Source organism: Rhipicephalus microplus, chromosome 5, assembly GCF_043290135.1.
Source record: "Rhipicephalus microplus isolate Deutch F79 chromosome 5, USDA_Rmic, whole genome shotgun sequence".
NCBI lineage: Eukaryota > Metazoa > Arthropoda > Arachnida > Ixodida > Ixodidae > Rhipicephalus > Rhipicephalus microplus.
Window position 1 is genome coordinate 9,932,784 of NC_134704.1, and position 13,189 is coordinate 9,945,972.

Consider the following 13,189-nt stretch of genomic DNA (forward strand, 5'->3'; position numbering starts at 1 on the left):
CCGGATGATTTAAAAGAGTTGACTGTAGGGCCAGTTGGTGTTTTGACATAAAAACCATCGTGAGAGCGCCACTAAACAGGACACATGAGAGGGAACAGACGAAAACAGGCACACACTGCTAAAGCAGCCACTAGCAGCCAAGGTTGGAAGTGTGCGCCTGTCTGTTCCATCTCATGTGTCCTGTTGAGTTGTGCTCTCACGATGGTTTCTATATCCCGGTGATATATGGACAGTTGCGTGCGTGAGGCCCATGTTGAAACCCAGGAAGGATTGCTGCTGACTTGTCCTAATTATGCACATTCTGTCCAACGACATTTAAGAAGAAAAGAATAGAAGTCGGTTTGTGTTGCAGGACTAAAAAAGTTTTCACTGTAAAAGACTGGCTTTAGACAGCAAGGGTGTACTAAAGCTAGTATGTTAGACCCCGTAAGCCACCTTCAAATCATAGGAAAGGAGTCCTCTCAGTCTTTGCTGTTTTCGCGGACCATCGACGAGGCACATACATAACTAGGTTTACCAGACATCTATTATCACCCAAATACAATCAATGAAAATTACCAGCAGTACTCGGCGCTTCATAAGCGCCCTGCTCAGTGACCACGCTATTCGTATTCGCCTCAGTGACAACCGTAGCGGAGCGAGGCGCCTTTCTTACGGTGTGCCCCTGGGATGCGTTCTCTCTTCTCTGCTATCCGTTGCTACGGCTTCTGTTGCAAATGCACTTTGCTATTTACGCGCACCCCTCCGAATGTCAATATACGCCGATGATATGGGCACCTGGTTCTCGGGATACCACCGCAAACGGCTAGAGCATATTGCCCAAACAACAATATCATCTATTTAATCCCGCCAGTCACCACTCAGTGGACCAGTGGCAGCAGAGAAGTTCTATATCTTTTAATAAATGCGAAGCATTTCTTTGCGTATCTGTAATCACCTTTGGTATCTATCTATCTATCTATCTATCTATCTATCTATCTATCTATCTATCTATCTATCTATCTATCTATCTATCTATCTATACACTTATACAATACACTTACTTTCGGGGCTTCGGCTTTGGGTTTCAGCCACAAGAACTCTTTTGATGTCGCTATAGATAGATAGATAGATAGATAGATAGATAGATAGATAGATAGATAGATAGATAGATAGATAGATAGATAGATAGATAGATAGATAGATAGATAGATAGATAGATAGATAGATAGATAGATAGATAGATAGATAGATAGATAGATAGACAGACAGACAGACAGACAGACAGACAGACAGACAGACAGACAGACAGACAGACAGACAGACAGACAGACAGACAGACAGACAGATAGACAGATAGATAGATAGATAGATAGATAGATAGATAGATAGATAGATAGATAGATAGATAGATAGATAGATAGATAGATAGATAGATAGATAGATAGATAGATAGATAGATAGATAGATAGATAGATAGATAGATAGATAGATAGATAGATAGATAGATAGATAGATAGATAGATAGATAGATAGATAGATAGATAGATAGATAGATCAATGTTGAGGTCACCAATGATAAAAATGTTCGTCTCATTGGTTACGTGTTCTTCTAAAAACAATTGTAGCGCTTGAAGGAAATCTTCCCTTCCTTCCGGTTTTGTGGGAATCTGTATATTACACCCAGAAGCGTAATTTTGGTTTTATGCGGTACACAACTAATTGATGTGGAAATATGAGGAATTTCTATGAAAAGTAATTCACACCATTCTGTTGTAAAACATAGGTCCCGTCATACTTTGTAATTGATGCTGTATTTAACGTATAGATGTACCCCTCCGTTTAAATAAGTGCCTGTTGTGGATTGCCGACTTTCATCATAATGACTTTCATCATAGTTACATTTGAGACTACGAATGTTTAAGTGCAAAAGAGAGAAACCTGGGGATTGCGGAATTTCATACCTAAATGATTCAAATTATGTAAATTACACTAAAAATACATGCGAGAACTTTGGTTGTGCCCCACAGTTCGGGAGATGAAAATACACGACCTTAAACAGAGTTGTTTCCAAAAAAATGTAGAGGTTATGTACGGGTACATGCACATTTTGTGTCAGCATGTCAAAGAAAAAGAAAAAAGACAGAAAATATTTTCAAAAGCGCGAGCGCCAACGTGTGATATGTTTCCTGAAAGATAAAAAAATTCCCCATCAGATGATTTCGAAATTTTGAAATTGATTTCCCTTGTACAAAAAAAAGTCTTCCCTCACCTTACATATCCTCTGCAGTAATATGCTCGACGCTAAAGACTACACTGAGTACATTTAGGAAGAGGTGCAGGCCTCACTTGTTTTTGTTCAGGCCCGATGCGCTTTTAATTCTCCAGTTTTAGCAGAGCGATTAAGGCTGAATTCTGCGGGTATACCTGATGTAAGTGAACTACAGTCGAAGGCGAAAAAGAAAGCACAACTGGACAAACGCGTACTCGCAACTGAACATCATTTATTTAACGAGGAAACATACCAATTACAAAAAATTCACCGACGCACGCATTTCAAGACAAGGGTTATTGCAGGGAAACTCACCAAACGTAATAGCTACTGTGGCCTTATACACGTGCTCCGCCTGAAGCAACACTTTGTACTCAGGCGCGTACTTTATCACTCTGCAATATGCTGAAATGCAGCTTCAGTGGAATTGGGTGCGTGATAAGCAGAGTATATAAAGCATAAGCAGATAAAGCTTATATCATCTGCATAAAAAGAGCCTTATCACTGGCAGATGCTTTATATTTTTTATTTACATACCCTAAAGGTCCTTGCGGTGAATTACATATAGGTGGATTGCCGTAAACTGTGGGGGGTGGGGGGTTGAGGTTACATTGGAACAAATATACAGTTGGTAACACCAGCATAAATAAGCTGAGCGAATAAAAATGAAACATTATCATGCACAACATAATTCACAAGGTTTAGACATACAGGTTAAAAAAATTCATACAATTTGACGCGAACTTTTTAACCCTTCAACAAATGCGAATATACTCTGCTTATCACAAGCCTGGTTCCGCTGAAGCTGCATTCACTGACCATGCAGTAAAAATGTTGCAACAAAAATATTGTCTATTCGCCCATTTGTAAGAAACATGGTCTCAGTCAAGCCCATAAGAGGCTTTTTGGCCATGGCCCTACGCACCACGAATGCTGATAACAAATAAAGTTTCAAAGTTTCAAACCTCTTTGTGGAAGCACATGGAACGTCGTCAAGCTTTTTGTTGTTTCTCTAGTTTGAAAGTGCGGAAATTTATTTCACAATGGCACAGATTGCAAAAGATTCAGTGAACAGCAACAACTGACCTAAATGCAGTATATCATGGTTACTATGTGAAACTAAGTGCTACAGTTGAAGTTTGAGGCAACTGTATGTTATCTCATTGCCTGCCGAATTAATCATTCATCCTTCTGTGTTGATACTCGCACAGTTTTGCGTCATTTGAGAAGTCGGCCATTAGATATCTAGATAATGGCTCACAACAATCGATTTCAGGCCGCGGTGGCCGCATTTTTTATGGCGAAAGTGCTTGAGACTTGAGGCGTGAGCTTACATTTAGGTGCACGTTAAGGTGGTCGAAATTTTCTGAGCACTCGATTACGGCGTTTCATAATCATTTGGTGGTTTTCGGATGTTAAACCACCAACAATTATTATATCAATAGCATAAAACAAACCTCTCTGCATATCGTGAAATTCACTTCTAAATAATGATGATGAGGCAAAACGTTCAGTGCATATTAAGTAGCGAAAACCATTCCATACGTATTTCAAAACACTGCTATTTGCGACAAGTACTGTGTGAACTAGATCAAGTGTGTGCAGAGTGCTTGGTGGAGCGAATCACTGGCGGGCAGTGGTAAAAGGAGAAACTTTCAACTCACAGAAGGCAAGGCCATGTAGCAAAACACTCCTTGAACGAACGTCAGGTAAACCAACTTTTAAGCTGTGAAAACGATTTGTGTTGTAGGACCCAACACATTTCAGTTTCAGGAAATTATCTGCAGAGTGCATTTCAGTTTTATTAAAATGCTCATTGACACAATTCGGTGGCTTCTGAGTCATGCTGGTTCTTGCAACAAGTTTAACCGAACATTTGTAGCACAGTTTTACAATGGCCTCCAAAATCAGCTCCGCCTCCGGCATGGCGCCAAAGCTAATGCAGTGATCTTGGTCTCATGGTAACAACGGCGCTTACGTGACAAATAATTGCTTCCTGTTGGCTTTGATTTCTATTGGCTGCCTACATATCGCCACACTCCTTTGCCCAGTTTTGTTGTCGCCCCAATGCACTTTTGAATGCTGCATTGCACAAACCACGCCGATGGACTCGGAACCATCGAGATATCTTAGAAACTTTCAATGTGAATACGTTCACAACACAAACATTACATGTGGTTCTGGAACATACGTGGCTGGTAGCCATAACGCTGGAACAATCGACGGTACATGTCTTAATGACGGGCCGCATCACCGCTTCTCAGTTTATTGACGGTCGAGACGCTGTTCAATGCTATCGGTGTCAGTGTGTATCGCTGTAATCTGTATTTTCGTTTACCGGCCACACGTTCAGTCATATAAAGAGTTTTGTTTTGGACAAACCACCTCTTTCTTCGTCAACTTCACTACCCTGTGACAATATTTTTGTAACCAGCTGAAACCAAGGCCACGCCAACAGCGACAGCCTTAACCTTCAACCGCACAAGTCGTTATTATGAGTGCCAAACTGAAGCGCCTGTCTGTCTTTTTGGAAATCACATGCAAGAATGCAATGAATGGCTCTGTCGCTTTAGGGTGCGCACAGAAACCCTTGGCAAAAGCTGCGTGGAAAAGTGAGCAGAAGGGAGAAATCACTTCAGTGTGAAAATCACAGAATTGTTACACTGCAACGCATTGCGTATGTATGAAATTGAACATTTAATTATAAGTCGCCATGACCACCCAGCATACTTTACACAGCTTGAATTACTTTTTTTATTACATCCATATTTAGAAAGTAAAATGTCGCGCGAACCGTTTACAAATTGTATCACAGGCATTGCTGACGAGATGACATGAAAAAGTCACAAGAGGTTTTTCTTCTCTTTTTCTTTTCAAGTAAAAATTATTCGGCTGAACTGCACATCAATCTTGTTGCCTCGTAATATTATAAAAGTAACCGTTTGAAGCAAAGGCGAAGCAATGAATGTGATAGCAACAAATTAGAATGTCACACGAAGAATGACAAGTAGATGGAAGTGTGCCCCACGTTACTCACGCGCAAAAAAAGTATGGAACGAACTCACAGGCACATATGAACGCGAATAAGTGTGTCACTTGTTACTACGCTGTGTCTGAAATGCGCGCTATTTTCGCAAACGGAGACTGTGCATCTAGTGAAGTGGCCTTTGTGCGCCTGGTTAACTACAAGAGAAACGTTCCCGTGAAAGCCCAAGGCGTATGATTCTCCCCACCGCGAGATAAGCACGCGCGAGCGTGAGCGTCTACCCTACCCTACCCCCACACCCTCCGCGAGGCAAGGTACGCGTGGGAGATGAACGTATGTGTGCGTGTCGTCGCGTCGTGACGATCTGGCGGCGCACGCTCATTGCACATACTTGCTGGTAATGCTGAAAACACCATAGTTCCCTTGAGATAGGTATCGCAGGCAGTAAGTGGTAGATACAAATAGCTTGCCGTTTCAACGATGAATGAGGTGCTTCTTGATAGCTCAGTGGCTAACGCCACGCAGTTACTTGTTTAGTGGCGTTCTTCACTATTTTAGCTGAGAGACTGCCGGAGAACGAACGGCAATGGCTAGGCACTACATACCACACGCCGATATCGAATCACCTTATTTCGAGCTTTTTGCGACTGCGGTGCAGTAAAAATCAGCGCGTTCCTCCACGACGAATTCTTCTAGCCTTCCTTTCCGCTTTCCACTGCGTTACCTTACGCGTAAAGAACCTACCCAGTTCCTCTCACACTCTTCGACGTCAGTTTTCTGAGCAGTTATCTCAGGTATCAGTTTGACGGCGTGCCCGAGAGCTTTCATACAGCTACTTTCGAAACACTGTCTGACAGTCATTCCAACGAATAACCCTCTTATGTCGACATGATAGCCTTGCATTGTAAGCGCCTATCGTCTTGAACAAAGCATCCCACTTCCCTTTCCTGCTTTACCCTCCCCTTCTCTAGCTTTAAAACTATCGTTCATCGCTGCAACGAATGACAGAGAGACGTGGATTCCCATTCGTCTGGTTTTCGCTTCTTGCTCGATAGCATTGCAGGACAGCAGCTCATTGATGGTTGCCCTCCGAAAAGCGGCTCTCTACTGGCCGAAACATTTCTTGCAAAGTTCCGAACCACAATTCAACGCACCGTGACAGGTAAATCCGACGACTGTTGTTAACGCTTTTTCTCACTGGTGATGCTTGCTTGGCCTGTCTGTCAAAACTGTGTGGACATAACAGCATTGCGGGGTTTCAACATCCCACCTTTGGTAGAAACAGAATATTGAACACCGACCAAAAAGGTCGGCGTTCAGTACCTTTTTTTCTACTACGTAATTACATCCAGACCAGGCGAGGTTTCGTCAAATTCTAGATTACAATCAAACGAGGTGGCCCAAATTTCTCTTTCTCTACTTTGACTCCACCATGTTCCGTTCTATTGCGCTTTATGTGCAAGATTCTTGCCTGCCCATACAATTTGAATGGATTTTCTCTAAATTTTACAGTTTTTGTGTTACTGGACATTACGTGTGGCATTATTTGCAACATATACCCGGTGGTGCCTGGACGACTGTTTTGTATGACTCAACTATATTTCTTGTCGTCTTTCGTGTCACTAGGTAAATTGTTTTTGTGGTTATGTGGCTTGATGATTACGCTTTGTCTGACCTACAGGCTCTGTCTTCAGGTATAATATGATAAAGTTCCTTATCATGGCTCTGTGTATTTCACTAGTTATATTATTTGTAAAAAACTGTCACTGATGCTATATGAAAGTACAAGAATATCCTAAACAACCTATTGACACAGGAGATGTAATTTAAGTTGCGCACGTTCGACCCACTGTAGAACAGAGCCCATTAAATTCTTTCGGAAGCTAGCACCAGAAGGCAAGCGTAGCGTACATATTGTAAGATGGCGTCGAGTACACTCAAGACTCTCCTTTATTGACTCGAGTATGTGCCCCACAACCTAAACTTGACTGGTGATGATGAGTATGTACAGATGAAAAGATGGGACGCACAAATAATGCTCACTCTTATTTTCCCCGCGCACTTGAGCGGCCGGCCCGGCCGAGACTTAGGCGGGAAAGGTACGGCGAACAAAGGGTTTAAGACGTGAAACGTAGACTATCTCGGAGGCACGGTAACGACGATCCGAGGAACCCTCGACGAGAGTGACAAGGTAATTGACAGGAGATGTTCGTTCACAAACAACGTAAGGTCCTAGAAAGCGTGACTGAAACTTTTCACACAATCCGGGTGTGCGAACAGGCGTCCAAAGTAGTACTTCATCTCCAGGACGGAAGGTGACGTCTCAACGAAAGCTGTCATAGCGTTGCTTGCGGTCTTGTTGACTGGCATCCGTGTTGAGTTGAGCACATTGCAGTGCCTCAGTGAGCCTGGAGACGAAGTGTTCTGGCGTAGTCGTCGACGTTTTTGTCATTAAAATGAAGAAAGAGGCGTCAATGGTGAATGTCGGCGCAGGACCATAGACGAGGCAGAAAAGTGAATACCCGGTGGTTCGTTGAACAGCGGTGTTGTGTGCAAATGTTACAAACGACAAGATTTTGTCCCAGTTATTGTGGTTCGGTCCTATATACATGAATATCATGTCAATTAGAGTCCGGTGGAATCACTCTGTCAGCCCATTTGTCTGCGGGTGGTAAGCGGATGTGGTCTTATGAACAGTGCCACAAGTTTTTAGGATTTCGTCGAGAATTGTCGACATGAAGGCCTTGCCTCGGTCACTCAACAACGCGCGAGGTGCACCATGACGCAACACAATGGCTTCTAAAAAGAAGGCGGCAACGTCTGAGGCAGAGCTAGTGCGTAGAGGAGCGGTCTCCGCGTATCGTGTGAGGTGGTCGACGGCTGTGACGATCCAGCGGTGGCCCGCTGGCGTTACGGGAAGTGGCCCGACGAGGTCTATTCCGACAACGACAAAAGGTGTATCGGGACATGGAATGGGCTGTAATAAGCCAGCAGGAGCTGAAGTTGGTCATGTCCAGCGTTGACAAAGTGCGCAAGAAGCGACATAATTAGCCACAAAGGTAGAAAGACCAATTATGAAATGGAAGCGCACAACGTAGAAGCAGACGGAAAGACAGGGACAAGCGCTTGTCCCTGTCTTTCCGTCTGCTTCTACGTTGTGCGCTTCCATTTCATAATTAGTCATGTATCACCAACTCGCCCAATCAACCATTTTGTAGAAAGACCAGGCCAAAAGAAACGGCTCCTAACGCGGTAGTAGGTCTTTTGAAATCCTAAGTGTCCAGCTGATGGGTCGTCGTGCAATGCTTCGAGAACTTGTTTTCGCAGAGAACGGGGAAGTACTGGCACCCACCGATGCCCATCCGCATTGTAAGTATAGTGCTGCAGGACATTGTTCTCTAGCTTGAACAGCCGTAGCTGACGACGTAGTCTGGCATTAGGTGGAGAAGGTGAGCCATTCAAGTATCCAATGATGCGGTTACAGTAGGGGTTGTATCGTTGGTACCCGGCAAACTGGGCGCTGCTGTTTAAAGATAGTGACCCCGCAACTGCCAGGGGTGATAACGTGAGTGAAGAGGAAGCCGCTTGATCACCTGAGGGCCATTGAGGATGCGTGGTTGGAGATGAAAGTGGCAGAGGGCAGCGAAAGAGAGCGTCAGCATCCTGATGCTGTTGGCCGGACCTGTACACAACGCCAAAAGTGTACCCTTGCAAACGCAGTATCCAGCGACCGAGGCGCCCAGACAAATTCTTCAGTGAGGACAACCAGCATAGGGCATGGTGGTCGGTAACCACAGAGAAGAGGCGTCCATACAAATAAGGTCAATATTTCTGGATGGCCCAAACAACAGCGAGACATTCCTGCTCTGTTATGGAGTAGTTCTGCTCCGCAGGTGTTAGTGCGCGGCTGGCATACGCAACTACTCTCTCACGAGAATTGTCGTCGCGCTGGAGGAGGACAGCACCGATTTCGTGGCCGCTGGCATCTGTGTGCAGGAAAGTGGGTACACTCTCATCGAAGTGATGAAGGACGGGGTCTGATGTCAAGGCACGCTAAAGGGCTTGGAAAGCACACTCGCACTCGTCAGTCCACGTGAAATCCGTTCCTGACGTCAGAAGCTTGTGTAACGGCCCCACAATGGCAGCAAAGTGACGGATGAAGCGGCGGAAGTAAGAAGCCAGGCCCACGAAACTTCGCAATTGTTTTTGATTGCCCGGACGTGGAAAACTAATTACGGCAGCAACCTTGTCGGGGTCGGGTCGAACACCGTCTTTGCTGACAAGATGACCCAATACTCTGATGCTTGTGCTGGCGAAGTGGCACTTTTTTGTATTGAGCTGTGGGCCAGCGTTCGAAATGCACGTTAGAACTTCGTCCAAACACTTAAGGTGCTGAGGAAAAATAGAAGAATAAATGACGATGTCGTCTAAATAACATAAACAGGTTTTCCATTTGAGACCACGTAAGACAGTATCTATCATGCGCTCGAATGTTGCTGGAGCGTTGCATAAGCCAAAAGGCATGATGTTAACTTCGTGAAGCCCGTCAGGTGTCGCAAACGCTGTTTTCTCTTTGTCTGCTTCGCGCATAGGTATTTGCCAATACCCGGATCGGAGGTCGAGGCTGGAAAAATATTTTGCGCCTTGTAGGGGGTCCAGGGCATCATCTATGCGCGGCAACGGATATACGTCTTTTTTCGTGATCTTATTGGGCGCTTTGTAATCAACACAAAAGCGGACAGAGCCATCCTTTTTCGGGACCAACACAACAGGAGACGACCAGGAGCTGGATGAAGGTCGAATAATATCCCGTTTGAGCACGTCGGTGACATTTTCCTCAATGATTTGCCGTTCCGCCGAAGACAGACGGTATGGGCGGCGGCGTACAATGAAGCTGCCTTCGGTTTCGATGCTGTGCTCTGCAACGGAGGTGCGGCCCAGAACTTTGCAATGTACATCAAACGAAAGGCTGTGCTTTTGGAGAAGGTCTTAGAGGTCTCTCTTTTGCTCGGCAGTGAGGTGAGGACTTATGGTGTCATTTAAGGTAACAGTTGTAGTCTTGATATCAGTAGTAGCAGACAAAGGCGGTGATTCTGCGTGAAGGGGAACCAGCGAAAAGGGCTCACTGTCAGTGAAGCAGCTCACAGCAGTGCCCTGGGGCAGCATCACTGGCGAAGAAGTTGGGTTCAAGGCAGTGACCAATGCTTTACTGTCGTTAAACCGCACAAGGCCGGGTGCTATGGTAAGCCCCGCAAGTTTGGAGCGAACTGATGGAGCTATGAACACGTCAGCATTAACTATAGGATCCGAAGCGATCGTTAGAAGTTGTTCATCTCTTGGCGAAATGAAACAATCAGTGGCGGCAACAAAACGGAAGCTGTATGGATCGACATCGGATGAACTCTTAGTAGCTGACATTTGAATGACTCGCTGACGACACGATATGAAAGCTGATGCCGAAGAAAGGAAGTCCCATCCTAAAATTACTGTGTGAGTGCACAAAGGAAGTACAAAAAACTGATTGTGGTGAAGGATGCCATCCATGAAAACGCGGGCTTTGCAAACACTTGAAAGCTGAATAGGGACTCCATCTGCGGAACAAAGGGGAGGACCATCGTAGGGCGTCCTAACTTCTTTCAAGCGGGCACAAAAGTCTGCACGAATCATGGAAAGTGATGCGCCTGTGTCCACCAGTGCCTCTGTCTGTATACCTTCAACGTACACTAATAAAACATTCGATGGGCGGTCCGGAGGAGTTTGACGCAGTTCTAAAGATGCAGCTTTCCCTCCCGAAGCTGCACTATTTAGTTTTCCAGTCGGCGGTCAGGAATTGAAGTAGAAGGTCGGAGAGGAGAAGAGGAACGCCGCATCGGGGAAGGTGAGCGACGACGCGAGCAACGGGAATTGCCAACTCAGCCAAAGTTCTGCGGAGGCGACGACCGACGTGTGCTGTTCTGATACAGTCCGCGATAGGGTGGTCCAGTGAGGTAGAAGTCTTCCCGTTCAAAGTTATCGTAGCTTCGTCTTTCGTCTCGCTGACGGCGTCAGCAAAACCTTGAAATGTGACCACGAATGCCGCAATAGAAGCAAGTCGGCCGCGAACTGCGCCAGGCGTTGTAAGGCTGGGAAGATGGTCGCGGTGCGAGTGAGTTGAGCGAGCCATGCACTTCGGGTGCTGGTAGCTGCATTTGACTTTGCTGGAATGCAGGTGTCCTAGCAGCAACCTGAGCATACGTTGGCATGGCCACAGGATATGAGCTCGGGACAGGTGTGACAGTCATCGAGGCCAGGCTTTGGTTGGGTGTAGGTGCCGTTGCAGCAACGTGAGCATAACTTGGAATGGGCATGGGATGTGAACTCGGAGCTGGTGTACTAGTCATCAAGGCCAGTTCCTCCCTCACGACGTCGCGTAATCTAGTAGCGGGTGGCGTCGTTTGGATATCGAGGTGGCGAGGTGAAGCCTGTGCATGAAGTTCCTCGAGGATGATAGAGCGGATCAATGGACGCAGCTCTGTTGTATCATGACTTGAGCTCAGATCAGACATATCAGGTTGTACCCGAGTGGTCTGAAGCTCCTCAAGGCGCTGACAGGTAGCGACAACATCGGCTACGGTTTGGGGATTTTGCACCACAAGCGCATTAAAAGCGACAGTCGCAATTCCTTTTTAGCCGATGGCGCACACGGTCGTTTTCCGCCATATAGTTGTCGATGCGGCGGCAAAGGGCGAGAACATCTTCGATGTAAGAAGTGTAAGACTCGCCGGGGCGTTTAACACGTGCACCAAGCCTATTTTTGGCGACATCCGAGCGCACTGACGGGTTGGAAAAAATCTGGCGGAGCTGACGTGTAAAGGAAGGCCATGTCGGAAAATCTGTGGCGTGGTAGAAAAACCACATTTTTGTGACGCCGCTCAAGTAGAATGCAACGTGGGTGAGTTTCACAGGGTCTTGCCAGTTGTTGATAACACTCACGCAGTCATACTCCTCAAGCCAGTCTTCAGCGTCTTCACCCGGAAGCCCTGCGAACAGCGGAGGATCCTTTTGAGGGCTGGTGACCAGGTGAGAAGGGTTTCTTCGCGGTGGGAGCGGTGGCGAAGCTGGCACGCTGGGCTGGTCGGCTTGCGACATTACCGGACCCAAGTCGTTTAAGTGGCGGCCTGAACGGAGCTCCAGAGATGTGTTCTAGAAGACGCTGGGGTGTCCGAGAACGCGAGAGGACGCAGGAAGCGGTCAGCACTCTCCACCACCTTTAAGGTGGCGTCGAGTACACTCAAGACTCTCCTTTATTGACTCGAGTATGTGCCCCACAACCTAAACTTGAGTGGTGATGATGAGTATGTACAGATTAAAAGATGGGACGCACAAATAATGCTCACAATATCTTAAATGACATGCATTGTGGGCCTCGTGACTTTTAGGGAACATGTCATGAACCGTATCCATTTGTTAACTTTCTATTTGCTGGTATATGGCATAGCTGTGTGGTTCCATAAGAGAGGTTTATGTTACAGCTGTTCAGCTGCATGCAATACTCCGCTGCTAAGGAACTCCCCACTTTCCGTTATGTATAAACGAGAGGACTCAGGCGTCTGAGTTAACCCTTACAGACTGGGACACATGCCTACAGAGAGAGATCTGCTGGCCAGGTGGGGTATCATATTTTATTTGCCTCTCTGAGATCGTGCATATATACACTTATTTTTGCGGTAAAGAGAATGAGGAAGCTCACTCAGATTGGAGGAAGACGACGGGACTTGTCACCGCCTCGGAAACATCTGCTATCACTGTCAATACACCAACTCTGCAATCGTGGGTCTGTTTTCTTTCCGTAACATTTGGTGAAGGTGCTGGGGTACCAGGACGGAACTTCGCAGCGGACTTCATCCGCCTGCCGCCAGAAGGGCAAACCAACAGCCAATGTCTCAGTCCGAAACAATGGCAAACCAAGCGTC

At 46.0% G+C, this 13,189-nt stretch overlaps 2 protein-coding genes across 4 annotated transcripts in view; one reads left to right on the forward strand and one right to left on the reverse strand.

The window, feature by feature from the left end:
• LOC119174023 (uncharacterized) overlaps positions 1-13,189 on the reverse strand; it is a 95,308-nt gene that overhangs the window by 70,622 nt on the left and 11,497 nt on the right. The window lies entirely within an intron of this gene.
• Positions 6,258-13,189, forward strand: part of LOC119175036 (MFS-type transporter SLC18B1-like) — a 30,972-nt gene continuing 24,040 nt past the window's right edge. For both annotated transcript variants that reach the window (XM_075894820.1, XM_075894821.1), the window contains exon 1: positions 6,258-6,399. The gene's annotated coding sequence lies outside the window, so the exon portion shown is untranslated. The remainder of the gene's footprint in view (positions 6,400-13,189) is intronic.